This window comes from Triturus cristatus, chromosome 11 (assembly GCF_964204655.1).
Source record: "Triturus cristatus chromosome 11, aTriCri1.1, whole genome shotgun sequence".
NCBI classification, from domain to species: Eukaryota; Metazoa; Chordata; class Amphibia; order Caudata; family Salamandridae; genus Triturus; species Triturus cristatus.
In genome coordinates this window covers 308,222,078-308,238,869 of record NC_140594.1, presented here as the reverse complement: position 1 = coordinate 308,238,869, position 16,792 = coordinate 308,222,078, and the positions used below count along the sequence as shown (strand labels likewise).

The following is a 16,792-nucleotide window of genomic DNA, read 5'->3' as shown; positions in this document are numbered from 1 at the left end:
GACTTCAGTACTCTGTTACAAGTATTAGCAAGCCCTAAACTCACCCAAACAAATCCTCTAGATTTAGAAAGCAAGCAAGTTGAGTTTAACCGGTCTATACATTCATAGGAGCCTATCTCTCTGTGACAAAGCATTTTCAAACTAAAACTGTACACTTTCTTGGTAAGATTCTTTTCTGCTGAAATCTCCTCCCACATTTGTTTCATCTCAGTTTTCTCTGACTTTGTTATATAAGATGTAACATACCGAGCAACAGCAATTGAGTTGTCAGCAACAAACTGCACATCCATATTTGCATTCCACATCTTCGGAATCACAGGGTTGTAGTCATTAATGTACTTGGAGGCCTCTGTTCTTCTTAGGTTGTATGCATTTTTCTGTGATTTCCTTGTAAGTGCATATCTGACTGCAGACACAAAGCTGTTGACTCTTCCTTGTGAGTTGACAGGTAGTGGGAAACCAAAACGACATCTTGTAGAAAATTTCCCTTTTGCTCTGTATCTTCACTGACAGTATTTTCTGCAGCTATGATTTTGGAATCTTAGAACTTGTTGTCTTAGAATGTTGTCACTACTCTCCTTTGGTATGGAACAAGTTACATACTGCTCAATAAAAGACAACACAGACTCATCACTGTCTGTTCCAAACTTTGGAGCATCTTTTACCCACAACAGCATGTGAATAAGGGGAGCACCTCTTGCTTGGTACTCTTTACACCTAAAGAAATCAATCACCTCACCAAGAGGAGTTTTTGTTTTGTTCAAGAGGAAAGCCATCATTGTTTGAAATCTGTGATTAAAATATCTGCAAACATTTGCAGGGTCTGTTGAGCACAATTCTCCTAGCGTCTTCAAATGAATGTCTTTTATATTTGAATTTGCCTCCTGCAAGAATTCTAGCAGGTCATCCCAAGCATGTTTATCAAACCCAGTGTCAGCAACCATTAGGTGCTCCAAGGTTCCTCAACATGCACTTAATTTCACCATAACGCCGAAACTAATATTCATTAGTCCCACGCTGACATGCCATTAGGTTCTTAAATTGTATTCCAAGTGCTCATCTTTTCCTTGAACTATTTCAAAAGTTATCTTGCTGATATATTATGCAAATTAACTCCTGTTTTTAGAATATGATCCACAACATATGAGAGGCCAGACAAGTCACTCTCAAATAATAGGTGAAATATATACGGAATAAACTGACGAAATTTAGGGTCTTCTGAATAAAGTCTACTACATCTCTACTGAATTGCAGGTATTTGCACAGGTCGCTCGTCACACCTGCCACCTACTCCAGTAGGTAAAATATGTGGGAAACGCCGAGCTTCTAAACTTTTTTTCCACACACTTAATGGAGCTCCTTTTGCTTCCTTCATTTGAAATAGCTCGATGACATCACCAATAACCTTTTTAGAATGCAAAGGGTGGATGGTTTAATGTTCATAAGTTTCTTCTGTCCTGGACTGGTCCACCTTCCCAATCTGGCCTGTTGATGCAAATATCTGATCCTCCATGTGTGTGACATCTTGTAGGCTTTCCACATTTCTATGGTAAACATTGTTTTGTACCAGATATAAAATTGTTTTCTTAACTTTGGTAACATCTTCTAACTCCTGCCACTTCTTGTTCTTGATAGGCACACCATTTACAAGAATTACTAGTCCTTTCTCTAAATCTTTATTTACCCCTACCGTTTCAATGTTTCTCTTGACATCTATTGGCAATTACACTACTCTACCTTTTGGACCTTTTTGTAGCTCTGCTGGGGGTAACTTGCCTGTCTTTGGCTCCATACGTACTATAGCCTAGACTGGATGTAGAGTTTTGATAAGAATGGACTCATAAATATTTAAACCTTGAAGTGCTTCTGGAATGGGAACCAGATCTAACTTGTTATGCACAGCTCTAGCAGGCATTTTATTATCCTCTAATTTATTGTAGTAGTACTTACATATAACTTGTCGAGTGCACAAGTGAAATCTTTCTTCTACAAATAAGTAAAGTGCAAACTTTTGCCAGTTATCATTAGTCTCTATTTCACTTTTTAAATATAAGTCAACAGTCCATGCTTGATTCTTGTAGTGAGTGCTTCGACAGCATATACAAACATACTCTGTTTTTTCAGCACACACTGTCTTAAATGTTGTAATCTCTTTTTCAAAACTATCAACTGTAGTACCTGTGTCTTGTTCTACAACTCCTCCTGTTATCAGCTCCTTGATTTTCCTACAGTCCTGTTCTGGACCAAAGAAACAAAACTACATATCATCATAATCCTTTTCTACATCTGCCACAGTACCATGTCAAAGTGCCCTATTAATTTTTCCCCAAACATAAAGCAGGAGTTTTTACATAATATAGCCTTCTAACTAAAGTTTGCATTGTTGAGTGGTGTGCAGCTAACATCCTAAAATGATGAAATGTGTTTTGACACACTTTCTTTGATAAACAAGCTAGTGAGTGTCCCTGCAAATGTGTATGCTTTCTCAGCTTGCAAGGATCCACACCTTGTAAAGTACTTATTTTGTGTTTTAAACTTCGCATTGGAAATATACGTAGGAATTTACTTAATATATCAATGGATTGCAGTCTAATACTACAAATACTACTACAATTCCATTTGTATACAGGGACCTGACTAGTCTCCCTTGTACCTCTTCTGCAATAACTTCTTCTATATTTCTAGGTACAATCACCTCTTTTGCTATAAGACTGCCATTCTCCATTTCATAACATCGTCCATTTTCATTAAAAGCATGAACTAATCTGTTATCCTTGAGATAGCTCTCTTCATTAAAGAATGGCTCTGTACTAGAAGTATGCATCCATTCTCCACTAAAAACTATATAAAAGTTACTTATATTCACTAATCTTTTCTTCTGGTTTTGTCTCTTCATGCACAGCACTATTTTGTCAAGAGTCTTCATTCTATTTAGAATCAAAATGAAAAGCTTCCTTTTCAAAGCAAAGCCCTTGTCAACTACTTTTTCAACTTGGTGTCTCTGTTTCAGTGTCTCTCTCCTTCTTCTATACTTCTTCATAGTTCTCTGTAGATTTATAACCACTCTACTAAGAAACATTCTGGCTCTGATTTCCTTAAACTGCTTCCGTCTCCTGGTTAAGGTGCATCCATGTCTTTTCTGTACTTGCAATGTACAGTTTGTCCACTCTTATTGTTTCTCATAGTCATAATTTCATTTTCTTTAGATTGTAGTTTGTTGTAAGTAAGTGCATATAATTTTAAGTAATGACTTTGTCCTCTTACCAGTAGCTCTTTTTTCTTTCACCACTTTTTCTGCATTTTGCCCCTTTTGTAACTCATTTCTGCAAACATACTGTAAATGCTTCTGTTACTTTTCTAGGCATAGTAACTGTGTGTAGTTATGTAGATATTGTTCTGAAAAACAAAAACAAGTATATTTTAATTTTTACCCTAGCCAATCTGCCAACTACTTTACTACTAACTTACACATAATACAAAAACAGTTTTCATGTTATGTTGCAGTTTTAAATCTACACATGAACCTAGAAATATTACTACATGCACTTACTTCAATATAACAAACACAGGGCAAAGCACAAAACTTTATTTAATAGTTACCTTTTAACATTTTAACACCCTCCCCAAGTGGCAAACAGAGAGCTACACGGAGCAGAGCTCCCCTTAGATCCAGCTCCAGGAAGCACAAAAGGAGAGGGTCCCCGTGGCAAAGGAAGCAGGAGGAAGAAAGGTGAAGAGAAGATTGCCGGCAAGGCTGCCATACCCCCGAGTAGAAGGGGAGATTGTCTAGAAAGGTCCGGGACTAATGTGCCAGTGGAGAGGCAGCAGGGGCAAGTGTATAGTTTAGTAGAAGGACCTGTTGCCATTAAGACTGAGTTTGTTTCAAACCCGGAGCAAGTAGGGGGCCCCCTTTCCCTTAGCAAAGGTTATATTACCCCTTTTACTTTTAAAGCTAGCAGAGAGAGGTTTAGAACCACAGGGGAGGTGGGCAAGGAAACCTGAAAGATACGGGGGAGCAGGAAAAGTAGAAGCGAGATTCTGAGCCGTAAAATAAAAGTTACCCCCTCTTTGAGATGCTTTTTTAAGGTTCTCCCACCAGTGGTTATTCTCACAAATCAGGAAAAGGACATGGAGAGGCAACCTATAAGCCCAGGAACGCTTGACCAGGGGGGTGCTACCCACACAATGGGGACACAAACAGAAGGAATACTAGAAGAGGTGGCAAGTGAGAAAGGGGAGGCCCGTGAAGATCGAAAAATGCTAGTTAACAACAGGGCAACCCTCTCTTCGGAAGGACCCTTAAAAGTTGCGGTGATCAGAAAGAAGATGCCGGTGCTGTGAGGACTCTCTATTAGAAATGTTTGCCTCGCTCTCCGGGGACATCAGAAAAGGTTTTGTGGTATCAGAGCGAGATATGCAATTTTTGGGAGGTACTAGAGAAAAAAATAGACTCTCTGGCAGCGAGAACTCAGACACTAAAAACTAATGTTGGTGAGCAAACGGCAGATCTAAACAACAGCAAAAAGGAGATCCTAGCACTGCAGAGGGTGGAGCAAGTACTGCAGGAGAAGATCGAACAGCTGGAAAATATTTCTAGAAAGAATAACTTGTGTATAATTAATGTCCATTAGGGGCGAGAGGGGGGATAATCTAAAATGATTTGTGGTTTTATTAATAAAGGAAGCCCTCCAGATGGAAGAAAGTGAGGCAGCAATAGAAAAGAACATTCAGCAGGTACATACAGACCCCTTTAGAGTGAAGCCACGGAAAATCCTGCTTACCTTCCAAACGTACGCCCTGAAAGAGAAAATACTCCTAGGTGCATTGAAATTGAAAACTCTCAGGGGAAGGAATTTTCCTTTGAAATTAGGTCCGACCTGGCCTAGGCTACCCTGGATAGACTGTGGGAACTCGGAAAGTGCCTCAAGGAATTTCAGAAAACAGGAGCATCAGCAGGGCTTAAATTTCCAGCTGTCCTCAGAATTATGCATAATAATAAAATGCACTTTTTGAAAAGTGTTGGAGAGGCTTATGATCTTCTCGATGTAATTAAGGAGGGGGGAGGTACCCGGACACTGACATATAATACTAGAATTGGAGGGGTAGGAGATAAAGTTGGGGTGACATATGGGTTTTTTCTTTTTTATATTAGTGTAAATATAGGTGGCGGTGTGAAACAAGGGGCTGGGAAGAAAATGAGACCTATACCAGGTCCAGTAGGAAGCAGAAGTGGGTTCTCCAAGGGGGTGGGAAGGGTGCACTGGGTAGGGAGCATGTGGGAAAAAACTACAAAACAATTCCTCAAACACCTCAAATAGACAGAAGGTAGATATGACATGTTATGACGCTGAAGGCATACATCTGAAAAATACAGTAGGGAGATGACGCAGATACTAACATGGAATGTCAACAGGCTACGCACAAGGGATAGAAGAGATAGGATATTACAATATCTCAAAGACTCCCCAGCACAATCCTGATTTCACAGGAAATGCACCTGGTAAAGGAGGAATGTATGAAGCTGTTTAAGAAACAAAGATGGGTACAGCAGGTAGGGTGTACAGAGCAGACAGCTACTATAAGAGGGGTAGAACTAATGGTGAAAAAACAAGGGGGTGCGTTATTAAGTACACGGGTGGACAAATCCTGCAGATAGATCATAGCGAACCTAAAAATAAGGGACGGCCCACTAACCTTAGTAGGCTATTACAGACCAAACCAGGATGACTGTGACCCCTTAAAGTCAGTGTTCACCAACTTACTAGACTTCCCTGGCCCGGTTATAACGGCAGGAGATTGTATTATTATTATGGATTTAAAGCTGGATAAATCCAGTAATAGTAGGGCTATACCCACTCCAAAATCCCGGCCCTTTTTGAAATCAATGATGAGGCAGCATGCTCTCAGTGATTTATGAAGAGAGGGGTTTAGGAGCTCTGCAGGGCACTTCATTTCACAACTAGAAATATGGGCAGAAATCGAGGATCGATAATTTTTTGGTAGAAGCGAGTCTTACACAAGATGTTTTAGACATTAAATATATTGTCACACATCTGTCAGACCACTCAGCAGCCATAATAACACTTAGAAATGACAGCCGACATAAGGATGAAAGGTGGACTTTGGATCACAATATTTTAGCAGAGATAGAGATAATGGATGCCCTAAAGATAGAAGTGAGTGAGTTCCTACAAATTAATTGGGGTTCTGCCCCAATCGGGATAGTGTGGAATACTTTGAAAGCTTTTATTAGGGGCAAGATCACAAGGATACTTAGCTATAGGAATAAACAATAGAGGCTAGAGTTGGGTAAACTAGAGGTAGAAATGGGAAAGCTAGAAACAGACAGAACTATGACTGCAGGCAGCAATACTCAGAGGGAAGAGATATTGTTACTACTCAAAAATAAATTGGAAGAAACCCTACAAAACAGGATTAAGAAAAGATGGGACACAAGTAAGCTGGCCCATTTTGAATATGGGGAGGGGAAGCTTTTAGCCTGGAAGATCAAGACAGAACAAAATAGGAATCATATCAACAGAATTAAGGTGGGGCAGTCTGATATAATGTTAACTAATGATTCGGATTTGGAAGAGGCCTTTTCAGAATATTTTCGAGATCTCTATTCCGAAGAGAATGAGGTCTCAGTGGAGGAGACGATAGCCTGGTTAGCTGCGTCAGTTAAACCTTTGGATCAAGAGCAGAAAGAGAGTCTCAACCAAGATGTAACAGAAGAAGAAGTGAAGAAGGCAATACACTCATCTTAGGATGAGAAAGCCGCTGGGCCGGATGGGATACCAGTGGAGCTATATAAGGTCCTAGGGGAAGTTCTAAACTCTTTTTTGAAAGAGGTAATTAAAGAGATTTTAGAAAATGGGTTCCAATTTCCAAGATCATGGAATGAAGTGACAATGTCACTTATCTTGAAACCAGGCAAGGACTCCGCCAACTGAGATTCATATGGACCTATATCCCTATTGAACACAGATCTTAAAATCTTTACCACTATCCTGGCGGGGAGACTGAGCACGGTTGCGGGGGGGGGGGGGGGGGGTAATCCACAAGGATCAGAAGGGATTCATCAAGGGGAGGCACATTCATGAATTAACGTATGGGCTCACTGGAGCAATTGATGTGGCAACAGTTTATTCTGCCCCCCTTGCAGTTATTATGTTAGATGCTTCCAAGGCCTTCAATATGGTCAGGTGGTCTTATCTGCAAGTGGTTTTGAAGAGACTCGAGCTAGGGGACACATTTTGTAGGGCAGTTGAATTAATATATCAAAATCCCACTGCAAGAGTTTTAGTAAAAGGAATCTTAACAGTGCCTTTTAAAATCTCAAGGGGCACAAGACAGGAATGCCCACTGTCTCTCCTCTTATTTAAACTGTACATAGAGCCCTTTGCCCAAAAACTGAGGATGGCAGCTAACATTCCTGCCTTCTCTTGGAGGATCGAAGAGAAGAAAGTTGCATTATATGCAGATGACCCGGTAATCTTCTCCTCCGATCTAGAGGCTCCGCTATCCCCTACCATACAGATAGCTATGGGGTTTGGTAGAATATCGGGTTAGCTGGTAAATGAGGCTAAAACAGAAATCATGGTCTGGAACCAGAGGAATGATAACTTGCTGATTAAAAAGGAGAAGAAATATTTGGGGATTAAAATTGTGGAAGATATAAATAAAAACCCTGAATTTAACCTGCTGAGAATTCTTAGGGAAACAGTGCAGTTATTGAAGAGCTGGGTACATCTTCCTCTTACGATTTTTGGTCGGGTTAATTTGGTCAAGATGGTGATGCTGCCAAAAATCACTTATCTATTTAACACCATCCCTCTTCATTTTGAGAAACCAACAATAGATGGAATCCAACAGGCAATAAACTATTTTATCTGGGCTTATAAAGGGGTCTGGATCTCTTGGAAAAAGCTGTGGAGACAGAGAGAGAAAGGGGGATTATCGTTACTGGACATTCAGTATTATGCCTGGGCTTTTCAAATCGCTAACTCTCTAATGCTTTTTAGGACCCCAGATGACATGGATGTCGGAGTTATTTTCTCCGCAATGATAAAAGCGAGCAAAATGGGCACTCAAAATGTTTCAGGAAGATTAAGTTAAAAAGTACCACAAACACTCACCAGAATGTGATGTACGAGAAGAAGGCGGCTTAAAATAGACTAATATTCCTTCTCAGCCCCAATTTGGGAGTCTCCAGGGACACCGGAATGTCTCAAGGACAAATTTACTTTATCAATGAGGGAGACGGGTATACTTGTGTGGGGTGAGATTACGGCGGACGGACAGTTAATCGCATGGAAAGAGTTAAAAGATCTTATGGGGACAAAATTTCCCATTTAAAGTATATGCAATTGGTGAGCTGGGTGCAGGCACGGAAAACTCCACTGGGTGTAGCCAATTACTTGGTGGAACAAGTTGTAGGTAAACCCCCTGATGTCAAAGAAGTCTCCTTCTGGTATTGGGGTTTGCAAGACAACACAGACGGAGAATTCACCCTGGTAGAAGATCTATGGGAAAGATGCTTGCCGTACTGCAACTTACAACATATTTGGCAAATTATCGATGCGTACATTTTACACTATTGTTAAGCCTGCTGTTTTAAAAAGAAACCACCTCTTCTCACTTCATAGGGCATATATAACACCAGAGATGCTGTCCAAAGTGGGGAAAGGAAAGCCGGTTGCCTGCGCTAAGTGTGGCTTGGAAAATGCGGCAGATGTACATATGTTCTTCCAATATACACAAATACAGAATTTTTGGCATGAAGTTGAATCAACACTTTCAGGTATTTTGGGGATACACATAAAGGTAAACTCTCACAAATTATTTTTGGGGGGATGGAGGGTGTATCAGGAGAATTTTTTATTTTATGCATTATTGCTTGCTATAAGGGAGATGTGTCTTAACTGGATAAGTGAAATACCGCCTCAGCCTTCAAAGTGGTTGGAGTCCATGTTTTATATGTCAAGAATGGACTTGATGGAAAATGGGTCCAAAAAGGGGAGAATATTCTGGGATAAACTACAAGAATTGGGCAGGGGCTAACCAAATTCAATGACCGGGTAAAAAGATAATAACAAGATAATAAGAAGAACCTCCTGTCCAATGATTACACCGCCGTAACTCTCTGCTTTAAGCTGCAAGGGCCTCCCAATACACTTTATGCAGCCACCGTTAAATCGGACGTTGTCTGAGAGAGATATACCAGAAGGAGGATGGTATCTTAACCCAATGCACTTTTTCTCTACCCCTGGTGGGGGTCCATAGTTTTTCTCCTCTGCAGAGAAAAGGCAAGGGTAAAAGTTATTTAAAACCTGAGGTGAATGAGGACTTTTTTTTAAATAAAAAAAAAACATATTAGCACCCTCTTGTACAACACTGCTACAGCATATCTCACTTCTCACTTATACATGGTTAAAGAACAGTTTATTCCTGCTGTAGTAAATTTTAAAATGAGCATTAAGGCAAGAAGGCATATTTACAAGCCCCGTGCACTTTCCGGAGCATCACTTTTTTTGACACACCGGCACTGTAATGTGGTGCTACATATTTACAAAGCCACATAAAGTCACTCTAATCAGCTTTTCATGGCCTTATAAATACAAGTGCTTTTCAGGCAGCACTTTGCATGAAAGAAGCATGGCATGGGTGTTGCTGTGGATAGTGCACCCCAGGGGAGGTATAGGGAGTTGCAATGAGAACAAAAACATTTCGTTCACCTTGTTTTTTCCTGTGTCTATGCATGCTGCATTCTACAGCACACATACAAAGAGGAAAATACCTCTTGTGATTGTTTCTGTACAGACAGGTGTCCCTTTCTGCCCAAAAACAATCATCCCCACTACACAGGCACCCTTGCACCATGGTGCAAGGGTGTCTACGTTGGTGCATGGCAGCTAGTTCTGCATCAGCACAGGGAAGAGCATAGGAATCCATCATATTATTTTAAATATGACGCATCCCTGTGCTTTGAAAGTAATGCAGCATGACGCAGCCAAATGGCTTGCAGCTGCACACTGCATTACTTTCTTCTAAATTTAGCCCCAAGTGTACAAGTACATGCAGTGCTTCAACACTATAAATTCAAACACAACATAATAGCTATTGGATGCCTCTCTACTACTGTTTTAGTGCTCTATTTACTATCTCAGTACTGTTCTACTTAAATGTATCAGATTTAAATTTAGGGAAACTCTACATATAGCAATCTTCACAGTAATGTCTATCAAAGCATATACCTCACTAATTCTTCCAACTACATCCAAGAGTATGTCACAGCTTCATATATAATTCACCAGATGGTTCTGAAAGACTACATATTGTTCAGTAAAACTTGTAAAAACATGTATTTGTGGTTGAATACATGAATACACCGTGGATGATTGAATTGGTGCATACATAGTACCTAGGTGATTGTTTGAGGATACAGGTACTGCCTAGATGATTCCCTGAGTATATCAGAACTCCATGGGCCGTTCCATATCTTTATAGTTACTACCTACATGTTTACATGAGTATATCACTGCAAAGTGGGTGTTTGATGAGCGCATGAGTAATGACTCAGTGAATGGATAAGTGCATGGGTAATGCCTAAATGAATGAATGAGTACAAGGGTAGTGTCTGCATCTATAAATAAACTCAAAAGTCCAAACGTATATATAGCTATGTGCAACCACAAGAACTATATCTCACCATCTAAGCATATGCAAAGAGGTCATATAAGTTAAAAACCACAATGACAAACACTTCCCAATACATACATAAGAAGTATTACATCTTTCTACTTCATATACAGGCAGACAACATGTTCTCATCTTTTAATTGTGACTGCACTACTCCTGTGATATATCTATTCATATCACTGTGATACTCTTTTTTTATCTTTTCTTATGTCATTTTTATAATGAATTAAAACGTTATGTACATACCAGTGAATTCAGTATGTAGACTATATTGTAGTTTTAGCTCTTTGTGGATAGTCTTAACACTGCAAGGTTTTCTGTAAACTTACATAAGAATGGTACACCACTGTCATACTAAGCAACCACAAAATGGCAACCTCTTCAACTTTGCACTCTGTAATCATGAGAAAGACAGCAAATGAAATCATGTCTTTCATTTTAGACTCCTCTATCTCCTCTTGTGAAGGGTTAGTATCTGTTAACCCTTTCCCTCTCTTTCAAAAAGAGATTCCTATCTATGTGTGTTTGCAAGGTTTTCGCGATTATCGCTGAGAAATCCCCACAAAAAACAGGAGTTCAAACCAATATCTAGCTTCATTTTTTTTATTTAAATACTACACAACAGTTTATTACATAGTCCTGAGTTTGAAATAAAATCTTGCCATTACTTAAATTGTGTCATCACTACTCAACTTTTAAAAAAATGCTCGGTCTCTTTAACACCCTTCCCCCCAATACAGTCTTACCTCAGTGTACCTAGCAACCCAGTGCAACCAGTAGGTCACAAATTCATAACAAATTCTAGTAAGAACATGCTGCTTCCAAAGTAGATACAGCAGGTGTGCTTTACTCCACAAATTCAAAAGCATACCAAGGTCTGTTTTACATTTCTTTCCTTAAACAACACCCCATCTGTTCTGCTCGATTTTCCTGGCCTTCTTGTGTTAACAAGTGATTGGATGTGACTTCAGTCTCTTATCATTCAAGCCTAAGGGTTAGAGTAGTGAATGGAGCCTATTTACTAGGCACTTTGATATGATTCTGTGCTCTTCCCCATAGATCAGGGCTTGCATATATAGCCTAGGGGATAGATTTGTTAGTATTAGGCATAACCTGTCCTATAGTGAGGGTATTTCATGGAGCTGTGCTGAATTCAGGCCTGGTAGGCCTCAAACGGGAGAGACTCCATCTTTCTTTCTGCTTCGGCAGCTTGAGATGCTTCTAGGCCAAAAGCTATGTTTTAGTTATGAGGTGTTATTCGCTTGGAGAGAACCGGTTCAGGCCGGCCCTTATCGAAGGATTGTATTTTTCTTCATGCCGAAGACACTACATCAGGCCGGCCGGCTGGGAACGTGTCCTTGGTACGGGGAGGTACAAGAATTTGGTGGGCGGCAGGTTACGGGCCGGAATTTTCCATGAGGAAATGCACCTCTATATTAGTGAAAGTCTGAGGCAGTTACATGTTCAGTCCGTAGGCGGCATCTGGCCGTTAGCAGTAAAGCTACTACTTATTCCAGGGAAGACAGACGCCATCTTGAAGGCGGAGAAGAACCGAGAGACAGATGCTTTCCTAGCAGAATAGCCAGAGAGGAGAGAGTAGCCGATAAGGAAGAGGTCCCAGTGACTCGAAGAAGGGTGATTCCAGGCGAGCCGAGATACAAACGAGAAGGGAACCTAGATGACCACTGAGTGCAGGCTACATACTACTAAGGTGATGTCGACCCTTTCTTATTAGAGTGTACAACTTAATCTTTCACTTTTCTTTGCAGGTTATGTGTTATATCGTAATGTTATGTGATTATGTATGTAATGAGTAATAAAGTATCCAGTTTGTAGTGAACCAACATGTGCTGCGTGTTCTTGTATAAGAGGGTAGCCTATTCTTCTAGTCAGCTGCGGCTACATGAACAGATGTTAACCCTGATCAGGTAAGTGGTAACTGAATAAGGGAAAGAGGAGCCCCTCGAATCTGAGAACAGGCTGTACTCAAACTGGCAATCCTTGTGTGATCTGATGAATAGTGAGCCCTTTTTGTATGTTATGGTAACCATAGGATGAACTGTCGTATGAGACTGCCATCTGGGTAGAGAGGTCTGGATTCGTAGGGGATCGCGAGGCCGCCGATTGTGCTGATACTGTCGTCTGGGCAGAGAGGTCTGGGCTCGTATGGGACCGCGAGGCCGCCACTTGTGATACTGTCGTATGGGCAGAGAGGTCTGGGTTCGTATGGGACCGCGAGGCCGCCACTTGTGATACTGTCGTATGGGCAGAGAGGTCTGGATTCGTAGGGGATCGCGAGGCCGCCGATTGTGCTGATACTGTCGTCTGGGCAGAGAGGTCTGGGTTCGTATGGGACCGCGAGGCCGCCACTTGTGATACTGTCGTATGGGCAGAGAGGTCTGGGTTCGTATGGGACCGCGAGGCCGCCACTTGTGATACTGTCGTATGGGCAGAGAGGTCTGGGTTCGTATGGGACCGCGAGGCCGCCACTTGTGATACTGTCGTATGGGCAGAGAGGTCTGGATTCGTAGGGGATCGCGAGGCCGCCGATTGTGCTGATACTGTCGTCTGGGCAGAGAGGTCTGGGTTCGTATGGGACCGCGAGGCCGCCACTTGTGCTGATACTGTCGTCTGGGCAGAGAGGTCTGGGTTCGTATGGGACCGCGAGGCCGCCACTTGTGATACTGTCGTATGGGCAGAGAGGTCTGGGTTTGTATGGGACCGCGAGGCCGCCGATTGTGAGATCTTGGTATACATAGTAGGAATCCCCTGTCCTTAGGTGATAGATATATGTGATTATGTAGGATTGTAAATAGGTTCTAGGGAGGGGGTAACGTTCTGGCTGGGTTAGTGAGGCCCTGATGAGTGGGTTCTATCTGATCCGAAAACCCAAGCAGAACATTTGGCGTCACGAACCGTTTACGAAACCTGTGTGCGTTGTGGTTGTATCGTGTTTGCTTCTGGTGCGTGCGTGGTTTCGTTTGTATATTATTTTTACATAACTGTGAGTGTAGTTTTCTTTTCTCTTTCTTCTTTTTCTTTTTCTCTTTTTCTTTATTTTCAAACATGTTTTCTAGAAAGTCGAAATCTACTTTTAAGTTGCCCGTTGATATTCCCGGCTGGGATTCAACGCCTTATGAGGCCTTAGCCCGTGAGTGGGCTGATTCTACTGGTTTGAGTGAGAATTGGAATTCTTTTTTGGAACTGGCGGAGCCGGCTGATGTGATTGCTTGTTTACAGAAGGCGCCAATATCTAAGGGTGATGAACTTCCCGTTTTGGGGCGCAGAGGTTGGATTGTTCTGTCTGCGTACAGGATCCTGCATGAGAGGTTGTTGAAGTTACAGAATGTGCATAAGGATGTGGAAGCGAATTTTGTTAAGATTCAGAATGCTCATACTTTGTTGCGGTGTCAAAATAAGTTGCTTGCCGACAAACTTGATACGTACCAAACTATTGCCGAGAGGGCGGCTGTGCGAATTGCTCGTTATAAATACAAAAATCGGCGTGGTCGGGTTTCGAAGCGAAAGGTGCGTCTGGTCGTGGCGAAAGCCGGACTGGATTGGAATCCTGATGAATGGGATGGTAATATCTGGAACTCCAGTGATTCTCCTTCCTCGGGTGAGGAGTCTGCCAAGCGCGAGTCCTCTCGCTCCGGCCGTGATTGTAAATCTGCTTCTTGCGCCTCTGATGGTGCACTCCATGATTGCGTTCGTCCTTCGAGTGGGGTCGATGCTTCTTACACTGATTGTTCCTCTACGTGTACTGGTCGAGCTCCTTGTGCTGCTCGTCCCGCGGTCTCGGTGCATCCGGTTTTTCGGCGGAAGTTGCAGCAGGCTCCCGGTGCCCCGAATGGTATTGCTTTAGACTCTTTGGAGGATTTTACTCAACAAGAAATTAGTGATATTTTACAAAGATTTCGGCAGCGAGCTGGTGAGTCCTTACTCACATGGATGGTGCGCCTTTATGAACTGGGCGCTGCTGGCATTATGTTGGATGCTGGCGATTGTTTGAAGTTTTGTTCCTTGAGTTCGGATTCTACTGTACAGGATCATTTTCGTAACTTTAATGTTGGTGGTCAAATTTCTTTGCTTCAATTGGCGACTGACGGTTGTAATCAAAAATATCCTACTGAATCTGATTGGCCTGTGAATGACAAACCGTGGTATACTTTGCGCGATGCTACGCAACGTCTCAAAGAGGAGGTAAGGAAAACGGCAATTTTTCTGAATACTGCTGACAGGTTGCTTGATGGTTTCTTGACATCTTCTGTGCGGAATCGTATTATTCGTTCTTCTCCTGTTGCTTATAAGCAGGTTATGATGACTTTATTGATTAATCAGACTGGTAACATGTTATCTGTGGTGCTGGAATCGGTACGCCAACTCGGTGAGTTGGGTGAGTGGTTTAGACCTGAACGGCAATCCCGGCCTGACACTCGTACTCCTGGTGACAATAAACTTACTAGACGTGATATGTTTCTTGGTCTTCTGGCCGATGGTGTGCGGAAAGAGGACATTGATGGTGAGACTACTTCTCGTTTGTGGGAAATGTTTCGCAAACGTGGCTTGGATCGGAAGGAGGGTGCCCGGCGTGTTCGGACGACTGAGTGTGATCGTGGTTTTTCTGACGGTAGCGGTGATGACGACCGCCGTGGGCGCTCTGATCGTCGTGATGATCGACGTTATGTGCGTGACTTGTCCCCCCGTCGTGAGAGAGACAGGGAGAGAGAGGGGGAAAGAGAGAGGGGGAGAGATGATTATGTTAACAGCAGACGCAGAGATGATAGGGATCAATCCCCTGAGTTGAGAAGGAGAGAGGATCGACACACATTGGCCGATCGAAACCCGCAGTACAATGCAGGGAACAGTAATCCATTTCGTAATGGAGATGGATATGAACAGGAGGTATCGATACCTAGGAAACGTGAGAGTCTTTATCCTGATTTATCCTGGTACACAGAACGCAGTAAAGATGACTAGGAAATAGGTCAAGCTCCAGTACACAGATGGGCTCACAGAGATAATAGACCCTATGTAGATATTGATATTTATTGGAGACATCGTAATGTCCAAAGGGCCCGAGCATTGGTAGATACAGGAGCGGAGGCCACTCTTATTCATGGAAAATCAAAGAAGTTTAAAGGTCAGCCTTTTACAATTACCGGATTAGGCGGAAAGGAAACTCCCGCAGTTCAAACCTTACTTGAAATGAGAATAGGTAGAATTCCTAGAAAAGAATACTCTGTATTAGTGGTGCCACTCTTAAGAATTCATAATTGGAATTGATATTTTGAAAGGAATGACTTTGCACTTAGATGATGGATGTTACCAATTTGGAACTAAACATTATATATCGTCCAGGCCTGTACGGGTTGGTCGTTTAAGAATGCCCCCCATAAAAGTTCCCCAGGCGACAAAAGTGGTTCGTCAGAAGCAGTATCGTATTCCGGGTGGTCATGAAGAGATTAGTACCACTATTCAGGAGTTGGTGGATGCAGGTGTTATCACCCCAGTTACTTCTGCTTGGAATAATCCTGTTTGGCCTGTACGTAAGAGGGATAATTCTTGGCGCATGACTGTTGATTATCGAGAATTGAATAGACACACACCCTCTTTGACTGTTGCAGTACCGGATGTTATTACCCTAATTGAAAGAATCCAAAAACATCCAGGTACATGGTATGCGTCCATTGATATTGCTAATGCTTTCTTTTCGATTCCGATTGCCCCTGAGTGTCAGGAACAATTCAGTTTTACGTGGAACGGGCGTCAGATGACGTTTAGAAGTCTTCCTCAGGGCTATGTGCATAGTCCTACGATATGTCACCGGTTGGTGGCAGAGCATCTGGCTGAGGTACCGGTTCATCCACAAATTCAGATATGTCACTATATTGATGATATTTTGATCCAAGGCGAATCACGAGAGGAAGTTCAGACCCAATTGGATAGAGTCATTGAGTGTCTGCGCGAGAAAGGTTGGGAAATCAACCCGGATAAATTACAAGGTCCGTCCCAAGCTGTAAAATTTTTGGGTATTAATTGGCATGAAGGGCACCGAGAAGTGATCCCTCAGGTTAAACAGAAAATTCTT

At 42.1% G+C, this 16,792-nt stretch overlaps 1 protein-coding gene across 3 annotated transcripts in view; it reads right to left on the bottom strand.

Moving 5' to 3' along the window:
• LOC146784103 (uncharacterized) overlaps positions 1-16,792 on the bottom strand; it is a 310,978-nt gene that overhangs the window by 108,300 nt on the left and 185,886 nt on the right. For 2 of the 3 annotated variants that reach the window (XR_014970441.1, XM_085633423.1), the window contains exon 6: positions 3,265-3,396. The exons of the other annotated variant lie outside the window; for it this stretch is intronic. The gene's annotated coding sequence lies outside the window, so the exon portion shown is untranslated. The remainder of the gene's footprint in view (positions 1-3,264; positions 3,397-16,792) is intronic. 3 annotated transcript variants of the gene reach the window in all.